Here is a 24540-nt window from a genome sequence, read left to right on the forward strand (position 1 = left end):
CGTGTATGTCAGATAAAATTGAACCGTTAGATCACTAACTTCAAAGATAAAATATCTGAATACAAACACAATCACACTTGCACCTCTTAAGGTAATCCCTTCTCATTCTTTTCAAAATCAAAGTCAAAATTCTACTATTTTGAGTACAAAATCGAACCTTGCGTTTATATCCGGTGAAAGGATAGATTTTTAAAGGAAATAGGATAAAGACCTTACAACTCAGGGTAGACCTCCTAGTTTGCTTGCTCAAATCAAAACAAACAAAATTCTTATACACTGTTGTTTTTCAAAACAAAACTTTCCAAAAAGACAATACTTTGTATACATCCAAACACGGATTATTACAAAGTTAACGTTCTTTTCAAAACATCTTTCGAAAGATAAACAAGCATTTTGTATACATCCACACACGGATCATTACAAAATTCAATTTACAAAAGTATTTGAAACCACATATGAGCATTCTAAAGCAATTGAAAAGTGATCGAAAAACAAGTGAGCTAAGCAAACTTAAGAGCCCATGGATAACCATGGATACAAAGGGTGCTAACACCTTCCCTTTGTATAACCTACCCCCTTACCCAGAATTTCTTAAAGGTCTTTTTTCTGTTTCTTTTATAAACCTTTCCTTAATTGGATAAAATAAAAGGTCGGTGGCGACTCTGTGAATTTTCAAAAATGCGAAAGCATTAAGCGATAAAAAAGAGTCAGTTCACGTATCTCTCCAGAATAGAGGTATGGCCCGGTATAAAAAACGGAGGTCCACAGAACTGGCGACTCTGCTGGGGAGATACTTTCAAAAAACAAAATGTTTTCAAAAGGGGTTACCTTAAGAGAATAGGTCGATGTTTTCAATTGTTTGACTTGATTGCTCTATTTTTCAAAGTTTTGTTTGGGTATTTTGCTTGTGTGAAAGATTCTAACCCGAATCTCGAGATACCTTAAGTATATGACAATAGACCAAGGAAACTGTACGGCATGTACCGATACGGTTGATCTGGTAGTCATCGTTAGTGCGATACTTTGGTTTATACTGATGTCCCTTGAAAACGATCAAGGAGTATATTAGGCTTCCGAAATGTCATTAAACACTAATTTGTCTTAGAACCTTTTTAGTTGAACTTGACTTGTGGCCTATTAAGTGGCTAGCTTTGAAATTGATCGAAGTTAGTTATCCTCGAGGAATGTTTTGATCGGCCGCTTGAGCGCCGTATTGAGATGTTACTTCCAAGGATCATAGAACCCGAATACTATTCTAGGACAGGTTTTAACCAACTCAACTTCAGTGGGGAGGGTATCACCTATCAGCTCCATGCAAGCCTTTAAACCTAAGGCTATTGTTTGATTTGTCTTTGTGTGCCACATGTTTGCATCATAAGCATATCATTTTTGCACCAAACACTTCAAGGATCAAAGAGTTTACCTTTGTTTTTGCAGGTAATGGCTCCCGCCACCAAAGATTACATCCGAATCAACATCTCAACGGTACCATCTGAACTAAAAGACTTAGTGTCAGAATTCCCCAGGAATGTTCAATTCACCGAAAGGCATGGTCACCTACTCCATTTGGTTACCTCAAAATTTGAAGAAGACATGATACGGGTCCTGTTCCAGTTCTTTGACCCCGAACATCATTGCTTTACCTTTCCTGATTACCAGTTGGTACCCACTTTGGAAGAATTCTCTGAACTAATGGGATTGCCTGTTCGAAATCAATTACCTTTCACTGGTTTAGAAAGGATTCCAAAACCTGAAGTCATTGCTGCTGCTTTACATCTGCGGAAATCAGAAATCGAGTCCAATTGGGAAACAAAGAATGGAGTTAAGGGTTTGCTTACCAAGTTCTTATTGGAAAAGGCTCGACTACTGCTAGAAAACAAAAGTTATCCAGCTTTTGAGGAGGTTATGGCCCTTTTGATCTATGGGTTGGTTTTATTCCCAAATCCCGACCAGTTCATAAGTGTACACATCATCAACCTTTTCCTAATCCGTAACCCGGTACCAACATTGCTGGGAGACATTCTACATTCTCTACACACTCGTACCATGAAGAAACGAGGAACTCTCATGTGCTGTATACCACTACTGGCTAGGTGGTTTACATTTCATCTTCCCCGATCAGTGTTGAGAAATGAACAAAGAATGCAATGGTCTCGCAGGATTATGTCTTTGTCTCATTCAGATATCCGGTGGAACAACTTCTTTCAAAGAGACATTACTATCATTGATCATTGTGGAGAGTACCCTAATGTGCCACTCCTTGGCATCAAAGGAGGCATCACTTACAATCCCTCTTTAGCTCTACGCCAATTCGGATATGCAAGGAGCAACAGTCCCCATGACATGATTATCCGTGGCATTGTGTTTGATTACGAGAATGATTCTCATAGACACCGACGAAGGTTCATACATGCATGGAGCAGTGTCTATAGAATAGAAAGCAAAACTCTGGGGCAATGGAATTTTATTCCTATGGAACCTTACCTCAGATGGGTCCGCACTCATGCTCAGAAACTCCTTATGCCATATCCCGCTGTTCTACCTGTGACTATTGAACCAGAGGTCGAAGGATATGAACCTCAAGTTATTCTACACCCGGATATGCCAACTGACCTAGAAGAGTTGCAAAAATCTTGGGTTCAACTCAAAGAGGAAAGAGACACCTTCAAAGCATACTGTCAAGACTATGAGAGAAGGATATTGGAGCTCACCGGACAGCTTCAAGAAGAACAACAGATCAACACATTCCTGGGGGCAAAGAGAAAGCGTCCGCGGGAGACCTGAAGGATCATTTATTTCTGTCTTGTAAGCCCAAATGAGGCAAAGAAAAAAGAAGCAAAAGCAAAAAAAAAAGAAATAAATTGATTAACTAACGTTTGTTTCTTCTTTAACAAATCTAAACTCTAAGATCCTTGAAAACATTGCACACACATTTCACTTCATGCATTGCATATACATTTCATACATTGCATTCATATACATTGCATATACATTTCATACATTGCATACACATGGCATCCAGTCATACACATTGCATAACAGGTTCACATGACGGATTTCTCATCTTCTCGCTGTTTATTTCAGTCAGAAGAGATGGAATCTGAAATGAGCATCAAGAATCTCGAAGCACAGAATGCCCAAGTTCAAATGGCAATTCTGGAACTGGCAAAGGGGCAACAAGAACTGAAAGCCCTGATAATCAAGAAGAAAAAGAAGCCCAAAGGATCTGGAGGCTTGAGTCACCTGAAAAGGAAGATCAAAATCCCAGTCAAAAAGTTCAAAAAGCCACCGATCCCTGAAACAGTCGGTGATGATGAACAAGAAGACAATCAAAGCAACCAGGGTTCTGCTAAACCCTCCCTCTCTTCAAATGAAGGAGATGATCATTCTAGGGACGAACCGGATGATGAAAAATACCAACAGCTGGAAGACCGTATGAAAGCTATGGAGATACAAAAAGTACTTGGCTTAGATTTCAATGATCTGGGGCTCATCTCGGATGTTGTTATCCCTCCAAAATTCAAAGTTCCTGTCTTTGCAAAATATGATGGAGTTTCTTGCCCGAAACTACATCTGAGATCCTATGTGAGGAAGATACTGAAGGATAGAAAAACACTTAGAAAGGGGGGGGGGTTTGAATAAGTGTAGCTTTAAAAACTTGACCGATAAAAATAAATTGCACAGTTATTTTTATCCTGGTTTGTTGTTAACTAAACTACTCCAGTCCACCCCCGCAGAGATGATTTACCTCAACTGAGTATTTAATCCACTAATCGCACGGATTACAATGGTTCTCCACTTAGTCAACAACTAAGTCTTCCAGAGTCTTCTGATCACACACTGATCACTCCAGGAACAACTGCTTAGATACCCTCTAAGACTTTCTAGAGTATTCTGATCCACACGATCACTCTAGTTACAACCTGCTTAGATAACCTCTAAGACTTCCTAGAGTATTCTGATCCACACGATCACTCTAGTTCCTTACAACTTAATGTAATCAATTCTAAGAGTATTACAATTGCTTCTTAAAAGCTATAATCACAAACTTTGATATTTCTCTTATCGTTTAAGCTTAATCTCACTAATATATTACAACAGCAATGTAGTGAGCTTTGATGAAGATGAAGATTCTGAGCTTTGAATAGAACAGAGTTTCAGCAAGTTAATATGAGTTGTTTTGTTCCAGAATCGTTAACCTTGCTTCTCATCAGAACTTCATATATATAGGCGTTGGAGAAGATGACCGTTGAGTGCATTTAATGCTTTGCGTGTTCCGTACAGCATCGCATTTAATGTTATACGCTTTTGTCAACTACCTCGAGCCTTGTTCACGCTGTGTCTACTGACGTTGCCTTTAATAGCTTCTAACGTTCCTTTTGTCAGTCGGCGTAGCCTGCCACTTGTACTTCCTTCTGATCTGATGTTTGTGAATACAACGTTTGAATATCATCAGAGTCAAACAGCTTGGTGCAAAGCATCTTCTGATCTTATGACCTTGAAGTGCTTCTGAGCGTGATACCATCAGAACTTCAGTGCTTCTGATCTCATGTTCTTCTGATGCTTCCATAGACCCATGTTCTGATTCTGCTTCGACCATCTTCTGATGTCTTGCCAGACCATGTTCTGATGTTGCATGCTGAACCCTTTGAGACAAAGCTTCTGAGCGCTGAATTATGCATACTCTTTATATATTTCCTGAAAAGGAAATTGCATTTGATTAGAGTACCATATTGTCTTAAGCAAAATTCATATTATTGTTATCATCAAAACTAAGATAATTGATCAGAACAAATCTTGTTCTAACAATCTCCCCCTTTTTGATGATGACAAAAACATATATAAATGATATGAATTTGCGATCAGAAAGAGCAGACGGCAAAAAGACAAATTACACAGCTATAGCATAAGCATGTGAATATGTCTCCCCCTGAGATTAACAATCTCCCCCTGAGATAAATAATCTCCCCCTGAAATAAATACTCGAAGAACTTTAATAAAAGACTTCCCTGATTATTTCGGTAGAGACGATCACATAAGCTTCTGTCTTCAGAGAATTCATAGCTTCTGACTTCTGCTTCCATTGGACAGCTTCAGAACTTGAATTTCTTTAGATCCCTAGAACACTCATAGCTTCTGATTCCTGCTTCCATTTAGGACAGCTTCAGAACTTTAATTTATTTGATCTTCAGAACATTCACAACTTCTGATTCCTGCTTCCATCTAGGACAGCTTCAGAACTTGAATTTCTTTGATCTTCAGAACATTCACAGCTTCTGATTTCTGCTTCCATTTAGGACAGCTTCAAAACTTGAGTTTTCTGGATCTTTAGAACATTCACAGCTTCTGATTTCTGCTTCCCTCGGATAGCTTCAGAGCTTTGAATTTCTACCAACATCACTTCATGCTAGATTTGTATCAGAACATTGTTGAATGTACCAGAGCATCATCAGAGCATCTCTACATCCTGAAATGTTACAGATCAAAAACTAAACGACAAAAGTCAGCATGAACGAGTCAGAACATAAAATGTATATTAGAACACATGATATGTATCAGAGCCATATAGGCTAAAATAATGTATCAGAGCAAATAGAATTTTGTCAGAGCAAATAGACAAATTTTGGATCAAATTCTATTATCAGTGCTTCTGATTCTGAAGCTTGACAGCACTCAGCTTGCTTCAGTTTCCATAAGCTTATTCTTTTTACAGAATAACGCTTCTTATGGTTTTGCTTCTTGTGTGCTTTGAAGATTCTCTTCACTTATTTATACCTGCAAAACACTTAAACCATATAGAACTTGCAGTTCTTGTTAGTAAATGTGTGGGAGCTTTACCCAGCAACTGATAGATTAATCAAATCATTTATCATTTATCTTCTCCCCCTTTTTGTCATAACATCAAAAAGAATATTCCAAAAGATTCAGATGTATAAAACGACATATAAAATCACTGGAATGTAAAAAACAAAGAAACTTTTTATTGATAATCAAAAGATATTACATGACAAGACGGGAGAGAGATTTTGACAAAAGATAAGATACGCACAGTTACCTATGGTCGGCGTCCCTTCAACTGCACGCGCGCTTATCCATGAACAGTAAAGACAGGTTTACCATCCCGAGATAAAACGTTACAGCTGTTTTGCTTTAAAAGAGGTTCTGAATCAACTTAGACAATGAAACGTTAGTAATAACCGAATCATAATTTCTAAAAGATTTTAATCAGAACTTCTGATTAAAAGATAATCCACTTTCATTTCAGAAGATACTCATACATAAGAACTTCTCATCTTCTCATTCTGGGCATAAATCCATACTGATGTTCTTCAGAATGAACTTAAACCTATCTTCAGCCAGGGGTTTTGTAAAGATATCAGCCCATTGATGGTCTGTATCCACAAAGTTTAAAGATAGAACACCCTTCTGAACATAGTCCCTTATGAAATGATGTTTAATCTCAATATGTTTAGCTTTTGAATGAAGAATAGGATTCTTAGATAAACATATAGCAGAAGTATTATCACAGAATATAGGAATGTTACTCTCATATATCTGATAATCTTCTAGCTGACTCTTCATCCAGAGCATCTGTGTACTGCAACCAGCAGCAGCGACATATTCTGCTTCTGTTGTTGATAGAGCAATAGTTGCTTGCTTCTTGCTATACCAGGAGATCAAATGACTTCCAAGAAATTGGCAACTTCCTGAAGTACTCTTTCTTTCAATTCTGTCTCCAGCATAGTCAGCATCGCAGAATCCTACTAAGTTGTATTCTTTAGATTTTCTGTAAACTAAGCCAACATTAGTAGTACCTTTCAGATACCTTAGAATTCTCTTAACAGCAGTTAAATGAGATTCTCTAGGGTCTGATTGGAATCTAGCACACAAACAAACACTGAACAGAATGTCAGGTCTAGAAGCAGTCAAATATAGAAGAGATCCAATCATACCTCTGTATAACTTCTGATCTACCTTCTTACTTACCTCATCCTTACCTAGGATGCATGTTGGATGCATAGGAGTTTTGGCTTCTTTGCAGTCTAGAAGATTAAACTTCTTCAGAAGTTCCTTCACATACTTGGTTTGGTGAACATACGTTCCTTCTGATGTTTGATTTATTTGTATTCCAAGGAAATACTTGAGTTCTCCCATCATGCTCATTTCAAACTCAGCCTGCATAGACTCAGCAAACTCCTTTCCAAGTGTAGCATTAGATGTTCCAAAAATAATATCATCTACATATATTTGACAAATTAAAATATCCCTTTTAAAGGTTTTACAAAAGAGAGTAGTGTCCACTTTTCCTCTAGTGAAACCATTATCCAGAAGGAAAGAACTTAAGCGTTCATACCAAGCTCTGGGAGCTTGTTTCAATCCATACAACGATTTCTTTAGTTTAAAAACATGATTAGGAGACATAGAGTCTTCAAAACCAGGAGGTTGATGGACATAAACTTCTTCATCTATATAACCATTTAAGAAGGCACTCTTAACATCCATCTGATAGAGAGTGATGTTATGTTGAGTGGCAAATGAAATTAATAGACGAATAGATTCTAACCTGGCCACTGGTGCAAAGGTTTCTGTATAGTCAATCCCTTCTTGCTGACTGTAACCCTGAGCCACCAGTCTGGCTTTGTTCCTTACCACTTCACCTTTCTCACTGAGCTTGTTTCTGAAGACCCATTTTGTACCGATTATATTGAATCCATCTGGTCTAGGAACGAGATCCCAAACATCATTCCTTGTAAACTGATTCAGTTCTTCTTGCATAGCAATTATCCAGTCTGGATCTTCTAGAGCATGATCAACAGAAGTTGGCTCGATCAAAGATACAAGACCTAATTGACAGTCTGCATTGTTCTTAAGGAATGCTCTTGTTCTGATTGGATCATCCTTCTTTCCAAGAATGACATCTTCTGAATGACCAGAGATGAGTCTGGATGATCTTCTGACAGATGGTTCTTCAGAAATGCTTAGATTCTCCAGAGAAGCTGATACTTGATCTTCAGATTCTTTGCTTCTGAGAAGCTCTGCTTCTGATGCGTTGCTTCTTGGCTCAACAACTTCTGATACATCAATATCACAATCTGCAAAATTCTCAAACTGCTTTGGTTTTTCAAGACCAAGCTTATCATCAAACCTGATATTGATTGATTCTTCTACAATCAATGTTTCAGTATTGTATACTCTGTAGCCTTTTGAGCGTTCAGAATATCCAAGAAGGAAACATTTTTGTGCTTTGGAATCAAATTTACCAAGATGATCTTTAGTGTTCAGAATAAAGCATACACATCCAAAAGGATGGAAATATGAAATGTTGGGCTTTATATTCTTCCACAATTCATAAGGAGTCTTATTTAGAATAGGTCTGATAGAGATTCTATTCTGAATATAACATGCAGTGTTAATTGCTTCTGCCCAGAAATGCTTAGCCATATTGGTTTCATTGATCATGGTTCTGGCCATTTCTTGTAGAGTCCTATTCTTTCGCTCTACAACTCCATTTTGCTGTGGAGTTCTAGGACAAGAGAAATCATGGGCAATACCATTTTCTTTGAAGAATTCTTCAAAGAATCTGTTCTCAAATTCACCACCATGATCACTTCTAACCTTTATGATTTTACACTCTTTTTCAGATTGAATCTGAATGCAGAAATCAAAGAACACTGAATGAGACTCATCCTTGTGTTTCAAGAATTTTACCCATGTCCAGCGGCTATAATCATCTACGATGACTAATCCATATTTCTTCCCTCTGACAGATGCTGTTTTGACTGGGCCAAACAGATCAATGTGCAAGAGTTCTAATGGCCTTGAGGTAGAAACAACATTCTTGGACTTGAATGCAGGTTTGGAGAACTTGCCCTTCTGACATGCTTCACAAAGAGCATCTGATTTGAATTTCAGATTAGGGAGTCCTCTGACAAGATCCAGTTTGTTAATCTGAGAAATCTTTCTCAAACTAGCATGACCTAATCTTCTGTGCCAGACCCACTGCTCTTCAGAAACAGACATAAGACAAGTCACCTTCTGACTCATAAGATCTTGCAGATCTGTCTTATAAATGTTGTTCTTCCTCTTGCCGGTAAATAGGATTGAGCCATCCTTCTGATTTACAGCCTTGCAAGACTTTTGATTAAAGATTATATCATAACCATTGTCACTCAATTGACTGATAGATAAGAGGTTATGTGTTAATCCTTCTACAAGAAGTACATTTGAAATGGAAGGAGAGTTACCAGACTTTATAGTTCCAGAGCCAATTATCTTGCCCTTCTGATCTCCTCCAAACTTGACTTCTCCTCCAGACTTAAGCACCAGGTCTTGGAACATAGACCTTCTTCCTGTCATGTGTCGTGAGCATCCAGAGTCCAGGTACCACGACATGTTGTGCTTTGTCCTTTTTGCAGCCAAGGATATCTGCAATAGGAATAATCTTATCCTTAGGTACCCACATTTTCTTGGGTCCTTTCTTGTTAGATTTTCTCAAGTTCTGATTGAACTTGGGTTTAACATTGTAAGCAATAGGAGGAACAGCATGATAATTCTTAATGTGAGTTTCATGATATTTCCTAGGTTGTGTCACATGCTTCTTAGTGTGTGTAATGTGAAAACTTTGAGCATGTGAAGTGTGCCTAATATCATGTGAGTGGCCATACTTGAACTGATCATACAATGGCTTGTATGTGATTTTCATCTTATCAACAGGTTCAAGTTTGTATGGGGTTTCACCCTCAAAACCAATGCCGACTCTTTTGTTTCCAGACACAGCATATATCATAGAAGCTAGCTGACTTCTGCCAATACTTCTAGATAAGAACTTCCTGAAACTTAAATCATATTCTTTCAGAATATGGTTTAGACTAGGAGTGGATTTTTCTGAATCAGAAGGAGATCCAACATTATTGGATAATTTTAAAAGTTTTTCTTTTAATTCAGAATTCTCCAACTCAAGCTTCTTTGTTTCAAATTCAAATAGCTTTTTCAGCTTTTTGTATTTGAGACTAATCTGAGACTTGTATTCCAGAAGTTCTGTTAGACTGGAAACTAACTCATCTCTAGTAAGTTTAGAAAATTCCTCTTCAGAATCTGATTCTGATGTAGATTCTGATCCGTCATCTTCTGTCGCCATCAGCGCACAGTTAGCCTGCTCATCTTCAGAGTCTGAATCATCTTCTGACTCATCCCAGGTTGCCATAAGACCTTTCTTCTTATGAAACTTCTTCTTGGGATTTTCTTTCAGAAGTTTTGGACACTCATTCTTGTAATGTCCAGGCTCATTGCACTCATAGCAGACAGCCTTCTTCTTGTCAAATCTTCTGTCATCAGAAGATTCTCCACGTTCAAATTTCTTTGAACTTCTGACGCCTCTGAACTTCCTTTGCTTGTTCTTCCAGAGTTGATTTAGCCTTCTGGAGATCAAGGACAGTTCATCTTCTTCTTCGGATTCTGATTCTTCGGGATCTTCTTCTCTAGCCTGAAAAGCGTTAGTGCATTTCTTGATATTGGATTTTAATGCAATAGACTTACCTTTCTTTTGAGGCTCGTTTGCATCCAGTTCAATTTCATGACTCCTCAGGGCACTTATCAGCTCTTCCAAAGAGACTTCATTTAGATTCTTCGCAATCTTAAATGCAGTCACCATAGGACCCCATCTTCTGGGTAAGCTTCTGATGATCTTCTTTACGTGATCAGCCTTGGTGTATCCCTTGTCAAGAACTCTCAATCCAGCAGTAAGAGTTTGAAATCTTGAAAACATCTTTTCAATGTCTTCATCATCCTCCATCTTGAAGGCTTCATATTTCTGGATTAGAGCAAGAGCTTTAGTCTCCTTGACTTGAGCATTTCCTTCATGAGTCATTTTCAAGGACTCATATATGTCATAGGTCGTTTCCCTGTTAGATATCTTCTCATACTCAGCATGAGAGATAGCATTCAGCAAAACAGTCCTGCATTTGTGATGATTCTTGAAATCTTTCTTTTGATCATCATTCATTTCGCTTCTCGTGAGCCTTACACCAGTAGCTTTAACAGGATGTTTGTAACCATCCAACAGAAGATCCCATAGATCAGCATCTAGACCAAGAAAGTAACTTTCCAGTTTATCTTTCCAGTATTCAAATTTTCACCATCAAATACTGGTGGTCTAGTATAACCATTGTTACCATTGTATTTCTCAGCAGAGCCAGATGTAGATGGAGTTGGATTTGCTTGAGATTCACCAGCCATCTTTTACTGAAGCGTTTTTCTCTTCCTGAATCTTTTCTAAACACGGTTAAGTGCTTGCACCTTAGAACCGGCGCTCTGATGCCAATTGAAGGATAGAAAAACACTTAGATAGGGGGGGGGTTTGAATAAGTGTAGCTTTAAAAACTTGACCGATAAAAATAAATTGCACAGTTATTTTTATCCTGGTTCGTTGTTAACTAAACTACTCCAGTCCACCCCCGCAGAGATGATTTACCTCAACTGAGGATTTAATCCACTAATCGCACGGATTACAATGGTTCTCCACTTAGTCAACAACTAAGTCTTCCAGAGTCTTCTGATCACACACTGATCACTCCAGGAACAACTGCTTAGATACCCTCTAAGACTTACTAGAGTATTCTGATCCACACGATCACTCTAGTTACAACCTGCTTAGATAACCTCTAAGACTTCCTAGAGTATTCTGATCCACACGATCACTCTAGTTCCTTACAACTTAATGTAATCAATTCTAAGAGTATTACAATTGCTTCTTAAAAGCTATAATCACAAACTGTGATATTTCTCTTATCGTTTAAGCTTAATCTCACTAATATATTACAACAGCAATGTAGTGAGCTTTGATGAAGATGAAGATTCTGAGCTTTGAATAGAACAGAGTTTCAGCAAGTTAATATGAGTTGTTTTGTTCCAGAATCATTAACCTTGCTTCTCATCAGAACTTCATATATATAGGCGTTGGAGAAGATGACCGTTGAGTGCATTTAATGCTTTGCGTGTTCCGTACAGCATCGCATTTAATGTTATACGCTTTTGTCAACTACCTCGAGCCTTGTTCACGCTGTGTCTACTGACGTTGCCTTTAATAGCTTCTAACGTTCCTTTTGTCAGTCGGCGTAGCCTGCCACTTGTACTTCCTTCTGATCTGATGTTTGTGAATACAACGTTTGAATATCATCAGAGTCAAACAGCTTGGTGCAAAGCATCTTCTGATCTTCTGACCTTGAAGTGCTTCTGAGCGTGATACCATCAGAACTTCAGTGCTTCTGATCTCATGTTCTTCTGATGCTTCCATAGACCCATGTTCTGATTCTGCTTCGACCATCTTCTGATGTCTTGCCAGACCATGTTCTGATGTTGCATGCTGAACCCTTTAAGACAAAGCTTCTGAGCGCTGAATTATGCATACTCTTTATATATTTCCTGAAAAGGAAATTGCATTTGATTAGAGTACCATATTGTCTTAAGCAAAATTCATATTATTGTTATCATCAAAACTAAGATAATTGATCAGAACAAATCTTGTTCTAACAGATACAACCTCATACAACAGATAACAAATTGTGGATTCACTTCTTCCAAGAAAGTCTGTCGGGTACACAACTCGAATGGTACTACCAGCTGGAAAATACCAAGGTTCATACTTGGGAAGAATTAGCTGCTGCTTTTTACAAACAGTACCAATACAATGCTGATCTTGCACCAACCCGTACTCAACTAAGAGGCATGTCTATGGGACCAAAAGAAAGTTTCAAAGGATATGCACAAAAGTGGAGAGATATGGCTGGAAGGGTTCAACCACCCTTATCTGATCGCGAACTAGTCGACATGTTCATGGGCACTTTAACTGGCCCTTTCTATAGCCATTTGCTGGGAAGCTCATCATCAGGTTTCACTGACCTGATACTGACCGGAGAACGTGTCGAAAGTGGCATTCAAAATGGAAAAATTCAAATAGGTTCCTCCTCTGGTACTACAAAAAGGCCCATCAGCGGGAGAAATGAGGTCAATGCAACACAAATTCAGAAAAGTCGCAAAAGTGAGCAGCATCAATCTGTAGGGGCAGTTCTGATCTCCGCATCTGCACCTCAAAAAGATCAGCAGCCAAAATATACGCATCGACCAGATGCTCCAAGAAGAAATTTCACCAGAATCAACATGCCAATCTCTCAGGCATTGCAGCACTTGCTAAAAGCAGATCTGATCACCTTAAGAGGTCCTCCAAAGAACGTCAACACTTCCTCTCTGAATTATCGCCCTGATGCAACATGTGCCTATCACTCAAACTGTCCAGGACATGACGCAGATCACTGCTGGGCCCTGAAAAATAAAATACAAGATATGATAGATGCTGGTGAAATTGAGTTCGATCCTCCAGAAACTCCAAATGTCATTACTGCACCTATGCCAAAGCATGACAAAACTGTTAACGCTATCCTGGACACTGTTTACATCTATGATGTGAACGAATTATCAACTCCACTCTGCGAAGTCAAAGGAAAGCTAATCCGAGCTGGTTACTTCCCAGGATGTGACCCCGATTGCTTTTACTGCTCCTGCCTGCCCAATGGTTGTGAAAATCTGAGGATGGGAATTCAAAAGTGGATGGATCGCCGTATCATTATGTTTGAGAGACTCCCTTCTATGGACGTGCTGTGCGAAGTCTTTGCAAATGGGATGAGAATAGAGGATGCCTCAGTGATCTCCAGCTTACCATTCAAAATCTCTGCCAAGGCTCCATTCAAAATTTCTGCTACACTCAAAGTGGCATCAGTAGTCATTACTAGTCCAACTCCATTTCCATACTCCTCAGACAAAGCTGTCCCATGGGGATACGACGCTAATGTTTACGTTCATGGAGTTAAGCATAGTACCTCGACTGAAGAGACCGCAAAGTTAACTACTCCAACTGTGGGTAATATTGTAGGTACCAGCAAGATCACGAGAAGTGGAAGAATCTTTTCACCAGAAATTTCTCCAAATGTTGCTGCTGGTCCAGTCCGAGTCCCAGTTCCTAATCAAAATGTCAACGCTCGAGGCAAAGAGCCACAAGTTGAACAGGTTCAAACCCCGGTGGAGATCACTGCTGAGGATCCATCAAATCAAGAAATGGAGGAAATATTGAAAATCATCTGCAAAAGTGATTACAATATTGTTGAGCAACTGGGGCACACCGCTTCAAAAATCTCAATGCTATCTCTGCTAAAATATTCAGAAGCTCATGCCAAAGCTCTGATGAAGTTCCTCAAAGCTGCGCGTGTGCCTCAAGAGATCTCAGTCGACCAATTTGAGAATTGTGTTGCCAATCTAACCGTGAGCAATGGTCTCGGTTTCTCCGATGTGGATCTAACCCATGCTGGAAAAAATCAGAACAAAGCCTTACATATCTCCATTGAATGTAATGGCACCTCTCTATCTCATGTGCTAGTAGATAACGGTTCTTCTTTGAACGTGTTACCGAAAACAGTACTAGAAAAGCTTGACTTCGAAGGAATTGTGTTACAACCAAGTGATGTTGTGGTAAGAGCCTTTGACGGGTCAACCAGAACGGTATACGGAAAAGTGAATCTCCCAATCAGAGTGGGTTCTCAGATCTTTGATTCTATCTTTTACGTAATGGAAATTCACCCAGCATACTCCTGTTTACTTGGACGTCCTTGGATACACGGGGCAAACGCTGTAACTTCTACCCTGCATCAGAAGTTAAAATATCCAGTAAAAGGAAAGATTGTCACAGTCTATGGCGAAGAGGAATATGTGGTTAGTCACCTAAGCAATTCCAAATATGTTGAGTTGGAGGACGAATTCATCGAAACTCCATGCCAATCATTTGAGGTGGTCTCCCCAGATGTCTCTACCACCAAGCATATTCCTGCTACTCCAACTACAACTATGGCTTCTCTCAAAGATGCCAAAGCCATGATTGAACAGGGTGATTGCACAGTATGGGGACAGCTTCCCGATATACCCTACAAGTCTGACAAGCTAGGCCTGGGCTATGATAGCGAAAATCAAAAGAATGATCAAGGTCCTCGTTCTGGAGGATTAATGTCACACTTCGTCAGCCAAGAAGTAAACGCTATTGAAGATGAAGGAGTGTTCTTGAACCATATCATTCAGCCATATCCAGATGAAATTCCACCCATTTCCATTGGAATGTGGGATGCTGTGGGAGAACCAAATGGCGGGTATAATTATCAGTATGCCGCACCTCAGAATTCTTATATTGCTTTGGAAGACATTACCCCGACTGGATGGGGTGATCAAATTGGAAATGACGAAAGTTTCACAAGTCCCGTCACTGAGCAATATCAAAATCCACCCAAAGAAGTATGGGACACGCTAGGAGAACCCAGCGGCAAATATGACTATATGGTGAAATATTCCGCTCCTCCGAGCTCACAAATTGCTATGGAGGACATTGTCCCAACTGGATGGGATGAACAGTACGATGACAATTTCGCTCTTGAAAAAGCCAGGGAAATACCAAATAACGAGGGTTGCTTTCTGTCAGCATACACTCCTCATCAGGATGCACAAGTCTCTATTCAAAGCATCATCCCGACTTCATGGGACGGCCTTATCGAGCATCTTGCTCAGCCAACAGAGATATCTCAGCCTGGGCTCTCGTATCCAGCAGAGTATATCCCTTATCCCGAAGGATCACCGGCTCATTTTCCCACTAATGAAATCAATGCTGTGGAAGATGAAGAAGACAACTGCAACTGGAACAGCTGGATACTCCCTGCTCACAACAGTGGATTGAACAACTGGAAAGCTGAGGATGTGATCTCCTTTGACCAGGAGTAAATGCCATTTCCTGTTTTCTTTGTGTATATTGTGCAAAGATAAAAATGGTTCCTGAACAATCGAACCATGAGCTTGAAAGTCGTGTGCCTTAGCACACTGGTCCTTCTATAAGGGCTTATCATATCATGATCATGCGCATTCAATAAAATCATGGGACGCTTGCATATTTAAATTTTATGATCCTTTTTCTTTCTTTCTTCGCTTTCAAATAGCTATGTTTTTTTCTTCTTCACACATACTCACATAACTAACATGCAGATTCACATACACTCTGGATCCAGTCAACAACGATTCTGCTATTGCCCGTCATGACTTTGAAAGTCCGATCTACCAAACTGAGGACGAAAGTGAGGAAGATTGTGAAGTGCCAAGAGAACTTGCAAGGCTGCTAGAACAAGAAAATAAGGCCATACAGCCTCACGAGGAGCCAATTGAGGTCATCAACTTGGGCAGCAACGAAGAAAAGAAAGAAGTCAAAGTAGGGGCTGATTTAGAACACAGCATCAAGCAAAGACTGATTCAAATGCTGCGAGACTACGTCGAGATATTCGCCTGGTCCTATGAAGATATGCCAGGCCTTGACACGGACATCGTAGTTCATCGCCTGTCAATCAAAGAAGGTACCACTCCAGTCAAACAGAAACTACGAAGGAGTAGGCCTGATATGTCAAAAAAGATCAAAGACGAGGTTGAAAAACAGTTCAATGCCGGATTCCTAAAAGTTGTAAGTTATCCTCCTTGGATAGCTAACATCGTCCCTGTACCTAAAAAAGACGGGAAAGTTAGAATGTGCGTGGACTACAGAGATCTGAACCGGGCAAGCCCCAAAGATGATTTCCCTCTACCACACATCGATGTACTGGTTGACAATATCGCACAATGCAAGGTATTCTCCTTTATGGACGGATTCTCAGGGTACAATCAAATCAAGATGGCACCCGAAGACATGGAAAAAACAACCTTCACAACACCCTGGGGAACCTTTTGTTACAAAGTAATGCCCTTTGGTCTGAAAAACGCAGGAGCAACCTATCAACGTGCAATGGTAGCGCTATTTCATGATATGATTCATCAAGAAATAGAGGTGTATGTCGATGACATGATTGCAAAATCCAACACCGAGGAAGAACATCTGGGTCATTTGCACAAGTTGTTTGACAGACTCAAGAAATACAAGTTGCGACTGAACCCAAATAAGTGTACCTTTGGAGTGAGATCCGGCAAACTCTTAGGTTTCATCGTCAGCAGCAAAGGTATTGAGGTTGATCCCGCCAAGGTTAAAGCCATTCAAGAAATGCCTATACCTCGTACTGAGAAACAAGTCAGAGGATTCTTGGGACGTCTAAATTACATCGCCCGATTTATTGCCCACATGACTACTACTTGTGTGCCGATCTTCAAACTGTTGAAGAAAGATCAAGTGGAAAGGTGGAATGACAAATGCCAGTTAGCCTTTGACAAAATCAAAGAATATCTCCAAAAACCTCCAATCTTGTTGCCACCCGTGGAAGGCAGACCTCTGATAATGTACCTAACTGTGTTAGAAGACTCAATGGGGTGTGTACTAGGACAACATGACGAATCCGGCCGAAAGGAGCACGCAATCTACTATCTTAGCAAAAAGTTTACCGATTGTGAAACAAGATACTCACTACTCGAAAAAACTTGTTGTGCCTTAGCTTGGGCAGCTCGCTGGCTAAGACAGTACATGCTAAATCACACCACTTTCCTAATCTCCAAGATGGATCCCATCAAATACGTGTTCGAAAAACCTGCTCTCTCTGGAAGAATAGCGAGATGGCAAATGATCTTAACAGAATATGACATTCAATACACTTCACAAAAAGCAATCAAAGGAAGTGTGGTAGCTGATCATCTGGCTTATCAAGCAGTGGATGATTATCAAGCATTGAACTTTGACTTCCCAGACGAAGACATTATGCTAGTCAATGACTACAAACAACCAGGACCAGAAGAAGGACCCAAGCCAGGATCCCGGTGGACTATGGTTTTTGACGGAGCTTCTAATGCACTTGGCAATGGCATCGGAGCTGTGATCATTTCCCCCGCAGGAGGTTATACACCATTCACTGCCAGATTATGCTTCAATTGCACTAACAATATAGCCGAATACGAAGCCTGTATTCTGGGTCTTAAAGCTGCCATCGATCTAAGAATCAAATTCCTGGAAGTCTACGGAGACTCGGCCTTGGTAATCTACCAAGTCAAAGGGGAATGGGACACGAAGCACCCGAATCTAATTCCTTACAAAGAATATATGCTGAGTTTGATTCTTTACTTCGAAGAAATCACTTTCGAACACATCCCACGCGAGGAAAATCAACTAGCTGATGCTTTAGCTACCATGTCATCCATGTTCAAAGTCAGGTGGGACAACGAGGCGCCTATGATCACCATTTACAGGCAAGATGAACCATCCTATTGCAATGAGATCGATACCGAAGGAACCAAGGAAAAACCATGGTTCCATGAAGTGAAAAGATATCTCGAAGCTCAGGAGTACCCTGAAGGGGCATCCATTAATGACAGAAAGTTTCTAAGGAGATTTGCTGCCAAATTCTTTCTAAGCAATGGAACCCTATACAAACGCAACCATGACTCGACTTTACTTCGCTGTGTAAACAAGAAGGAAGAAGAACAGATCATGGAAGAAATACACAATGGTACCTTCGGTACTCATTCCAGTGGACATACAATGGCTAAAAAGATCCTGAGAGCAGGTTATTACTGGTCTACCATGGAAACAGACTGCCATCATCACTCCCGAACATGTCACAAATGCCAGATATACGCTGACAAAGTACATGTACCTCCAGTTCCATTAAGCGTCCTGACGGCTCCTTGGCCTTTTGCAATGTGGGGTATTGATATGATTGGAGAGATCAAACCCACTGCTTCCAACGGACATCGCTTTATCCTGGTCGCTATTGACTACTTCACAAAGTGGGTAGAAGCAGCTTCATTTGCTTCTGTCACCAAGAATGTGGTGGCCCGGTTCATCAAATACAATCTCATTTGTCGGTACGGCATCCCTGAACGGATTATCACGGACAATGGCACAAATCTAAACAACAGAATGATTACTGAACTTTGCACACAATTCAAGATCAAACATCATAATTCTTCTCCATATCGACCAAAGATGAACGGCGCGGTGGAAGCTGCCAACAAGAACATCAAGAAAATCATACAAAAAATGACAGTAACCTACAAAGACTGGCATGAGATGTTACCTTTTGCTCTTCATGGTTATCGCACATCTGCGCGTACTTCAACAGGGGCAACTCCATTCTCCTTAGTATATGGTATGGAGGCAGTTCTTCCAATTGAAATTCAGATTCCTTCCCTAAGGATTATGAAAGAAGCCAATCTAGACGAAGACGATTGGATTCAAACACGGTTGGACCAGATAAACTTGATTGATGAGAAAAGGCTCGCAGCTATTTGTCATGGTCAGCTATACCAAAAGCGTATGATCAAAGCCTTCAACAAAAAAGTCAAAAGTCAAGCATACCAAACTGGTGGCTTGGTTGTCAAACGCATCATCTTACCACAAGGTGACCCCAGAGGCAAATGGACTCCCACCTACGAGGGACCATTCATAATCAAGAAAATATTCTCCGGCGGAGCCATGTTGCTTACCACCATGGATGGCGAGGATTTCCCACACCCTGTGAATACTGACATAGTCAAAAAATACTTCGCTTAAAAAGAAAAAACAGCTCGCTAAGTTGAAAACCTGAAAGGGCAACTTAGGCAAAAAATGAGCGTCTCGGTGGATTGAAAACCCGAAAGGGCGGTCCAGGCAAAAATTAGAGACTAAACAAATACTATCCCGGTAGGCTGAAAACCTGAAAAGGCAGCCTAGGCAAAAGTTAGGGAATGAAGCATACAACTATGTTCCGTTCAGCTGCCTACTCACCGTCAAGATTCAACACCTCAAAGACACCGACCAGTCCAATCACTTTCTTCCAACAAGTGAGGGATGAGATACTCGAAGACAGATTGGCAATAGCAGAATTGAAACTTGACTGGATCATTTTCACATAGCTATTTATCTTTATAAATATTTTCCAGAACTTTCTGACAATTTCCTACTTCTAGGATTGTTGTCTCCCTGTGCTAATCAGCCTATAATGGCTCTTTTTCAAAAATCAATGCAGCTTAGGCTCAAAAATCACCATTTTCACTTTTTTAAATACGTAAGCGTCCCAATGATAATTTTGAATGAACATGTGCATTTGAATATGATTGATGTTTACCAGGAAAAACAGGAATAGCATTCAGGAAATGTCCCAATTATCTGGACATCATTCCATTAGAAGAAAATCCCCAAGAGAAACACATTTCTCAGCAAATTCCTCAAAAAGATTTTCTCTTCAAAAGAAGTCTTATACCCCAGCAGGGTTGTTCCAGATTACTATCTTCAGAAGGTGTGATCCCCGCACCCGGACTTGGTCAGATAGTGCATCGGAGGATTATGCATCTTCCTCATTCCCATTTGAAAGGGCATCAGAACTTTCAGCTACCTTTCATTCCCAAGTGATAGTCAAAGGTCATTCAACAGAGTACCGTGGTTCTCAAAGAATTTCCCCAGCCGAGGGTACTCAAACAAGACAAAAGATCATCAACGATCACAATATAGTCATATCCAGATGACTGGCTGAAATTTATTTTCCCAAATAGAAGCTCGACATTCATACATCATACATCATACATCATACATCATGCATCATGCGCATTTTCATACGCATATTCATACATAACATAACATGCTTATTTCTCCGGGAATATCTCACATTACATGCCTCATAAACATTCAATATCACTAACTTGATTTTTCAGGTAGACGAATATCTTCAACAAAGATGTTCTCAATCACATGCAGTGTTCACCTGAGTTCCATGAACGGTTCTCTCAGATATAATCAAGCCGAAGATTCATTCTGATCACTTACCAACTCAAAAACAGGCATTACAGATCTAAAGCGATACCTCAGACGGTTCCAGAACGATCTAGCATCAAAGATCTAAAGCGATACCTCAGACGGTTCCAGAACGATCTAGCATCACAGATCTAAAGCGATACCTCAGACGGTTCCAAAACGATCTAACATTGCAGATCTAAAGTTGATACCTCAGACGGTTCCAGAACGATCTAACATTGCAGATCTAAAGCGATACCTCAGACGGTTCCAGAACGATCTAACATTGCAGATCTAAAGCGATACCTCAGACGGTTCCAGAACGATCTAGCATCACAGATCTAAAGCGATACCTCAGACGGTTCCAGAACGATCTAACATTGCAGATCTAAAGCGATACCTCAGACGGTTCCAGAACGATCTAACATTGCAGATCTAAAGTTGATACCTCAGACGGTTCCAGAACGATCTAACATTGCAGATCTAAAGCGATACCTCAGACGGTTCCAGAACGATCTAGCATCAAAGATCTAAAGCGATACCTCAGACGGTTCCCGAACGATCTGCTATCAAAGATCTAAAGCTGATACCTCAGACGATTCACAATGATCGACTTCCAAAAGCTAAATCAGAAAAACTTTGGACAAGTTCCATAACGATTATCCTCCAAGACTTAAAGCGGCAACCTTGAACGGTTCCGAAACAGTCAACACAAAGACTTTCAAATCCTTCATCAAGATATAATCAATAAATTCATTCTGATGAACAAACCATCAACACATTTACCAGGTGGCATCTGAAAGCCCATCTCAGGTAATGTTTCAATCTGCCAACAACATTTCGCAGACGACATTCAAATGCAACTTCCAACATCTCTTCTGATCAAGGTAAGTGCAAATTTTCAGGGCATCTAAATATTCAATCATCTTCTACCTTCAGATTTCAGACAATCTCTTCAGGTTTAAGAAGATTGAATAGGGGCAACTGTTATACCCCAAAATTTGCCCACATCTTTTTTCAAGAAAACTCCAATCTGAAAATTAAGAGTCTCATATAATCATGGATTTTTATTTCAACAAATATCCTGACATATGAAACACTTAGTTTTTAGAATTTTTCTTATACAGTAACTTGGCTTGCAGTTGAATTTATTCTTACGCAAACGCCAAATACTGTTTATTACTTCACACATGCTATTTATTTATTTACAGATAAATAGTACTGACGCAATTGGTACAGAGTTAAAATCTTTTTGCAGGCGCAGAATCAGGAAACTCAGACTGTACTGGTAACAGTATATTAGTTATTTATTATGTCTATGTTGTTTTAACAAGTCATGTAAATAAACTTTCATTTTTCACATAAAACAAAAACAAAAACAACAAAAAAAGAAAATTAGCTTTGACTGTTGATTTTTCACTCTAACTGCTACGTCAATACCTGAACAGTCAGCTGACAGCCAAACTGCTAGCAGTACAATTCTCAGTGTTTTGTACCATCAATCAAATCAATCTTTCACAATTCAAAATTCCAATATTTTTTTTCTAGAAGTCTTCTGAATATCACGCGATTAGCAGAGACTCAACACTGCATAAAAATCAGGTACGCTTAACTGTCTCCTACACAAACAGTCCCTGACTAGGGTTTTCTTGTTTTTACAGGAGAAACAAGCTTTTGAGACCTCAAATGGATTTCATGCACATCCATATGTCTCAAAGTACCATCATACAAATTTTCAAACTTCAATTCACTCAGACGCACCGTCAGCAGCTCAAACAGTCAACAGACGACCCGTTTGACCAAAAAAGTCAACAGACAGTCAAAAATGAAATTTTTTGTCAAAGTCCATATTTTGTCAAAGGATTCATCATTTGATCATTGGATGATCATAATTCATCAAGGAAAGATCAAAAATCAACAAAACCCTAAGATTCAAAATTAGGGTTTTTGCCTGAAAAGTCAACTCAACTTTGACTGATCATAACTCTCTCATCCTTCATCCAAAAAATTCAAACCAAAGCTCATTTTGAAGGAAATTCAGTTATCTTTCAAATGCCATTGATCCCATGGTCATTGGATTCACCATTTGAAAAATATGACCAAAGACATTACAGGTCATTTTCAAAGTCAACAAAAAGACACTTTTTTCAAAAGGACACACAAGGAGCTTCAAAAATCATTTTGACATGAGACCAAAGGCATTGGTTAGAGGACTCTTTGAGGTTTCCAAAAAGTGCAAGATCTCCTTCATATGACAAAAATTGAGGGATTTACACCTTGTTGAAGTTGGCTAAATTTTGGGAAAATGCATGAAATCAACATTGCTCAAAAATGCATTTTTTCCAAATGAGGCCAAGTTTTCATGGTTCAAACATGTTTGCCATGTTATTATGGGCCTCCCACGACCAAGACAAGGCCCACAACATTTTTTATCCATTTTTGCTTGATTTTATCTTATTTTAAGATTAAATTAAAAGGAAAAAGAATGGATAAAGGATAGCTTGTATTCCAAGCATGACTCATCAATATGACTCATTCAACTCTGTCTCAAAGCAAAGTACAGCAGAGGGAGAGAAGAAAATCAAGCCATAGTGGCTTAAATGCAAAGCTACTCATGTTGAAAAAGTCAAGATTCCACAAAGCTAATGAATGCTTCTTAGCTTCACTTCTAAGCAGCTCCAAGGCCTATAAAAGAGCTACCATACTTCAGTAATGAAGAGGAGACAAGTTCAGAAACAAAAGCCTTGCTGATAACACACTTGTAATCACTTGAAATTTTTCAAAGAAATTCAAAATTCGAATTTTAATTTCTATCTTGTTTCAGTTCAAATTAAACACTCAAATACAATCCTCAAGTATCATTGAACGTATTCCAATCAATTGCAAGCCTTGAAGCTCACTAAATCGAGCTATACAGGTCATAATTTGTTCAAATCTAAATCAACTCGTATCTGGTCATTCATGCATGTTTAACAAGATGTAGACATGTATTTGTGTTTGGTTTGAGGTCCTAATCATTTCTGGAAACTTAATTGAAGTTTGGGCGCCTATACGTAGGATCACCATTTTAGGGTTCGAACCTTTAAATTTGGGGTTTTACTATCCATGCAAAATTATGAACTCTAAATGGTACCATTAGAATCGCATGAACAATACGAACTGAACCATGGTATCGCGCCAGATTTATATTAGTGTTTGCTAGTATTCGCTATTTTCAACAGGTGTAAAAGGTTGGAGTTTTTACACCACCTGCAAATGAAAGGTGTAAAAGCCCATCCTGAGGAAGAAGACGATGCGTGGCGTCCTCTGATTGGCTGGAGGGCGCGCGCGTGTTTTTTGAATTAACCTTGGATTCTGTGTTTTGCAGGTACATCACGTGGTATGGTCCCTCATGCTGGTGACCATCAGATCCACTAGCCAGCTCATCCAACGCACCAGACAAGTGATCCACACCATGGACATCACTTAATTTCCACACCTGATCGTATCCTTTTAACTTTTATTTCTATTTTAATTTTATTTGCAAAATTATTTAAAAATAGTTTTAAAAATCCAAAAAATATACAAAAAATATTTTTAGACTTCTAAAATAATATATTATTTTCTGAAATAAAAATATTTTATTTTTCTTCATAATTTCAATATTTTGCATAATTAATTAGTATATATTTATATATTTGTTTTTTAATTATTCTAACCAATCAAAAAATCATAAAAAAAATTGTTCTTCATGTTAAATATTGTTTATATATTATAAACTAATTTTCTACATATTTTGAATAATTTTC

Source organism: Vicia villosa, unplaced genomic scaffold, assembly GCF_029867415.1.
Source record: "Vicia villosa cultivar HV-30 ecotype Madison, WI unplaced genomic scaffold, Vvil1.0 ctg.003617F_1_1, whole genome shotgun sequence".
NCBI lineage: Eukaryota > Viridiplantae > Streptophyta > Magnoliopsida > Fabales > Fabaceae > Vicia > Vicia villosa.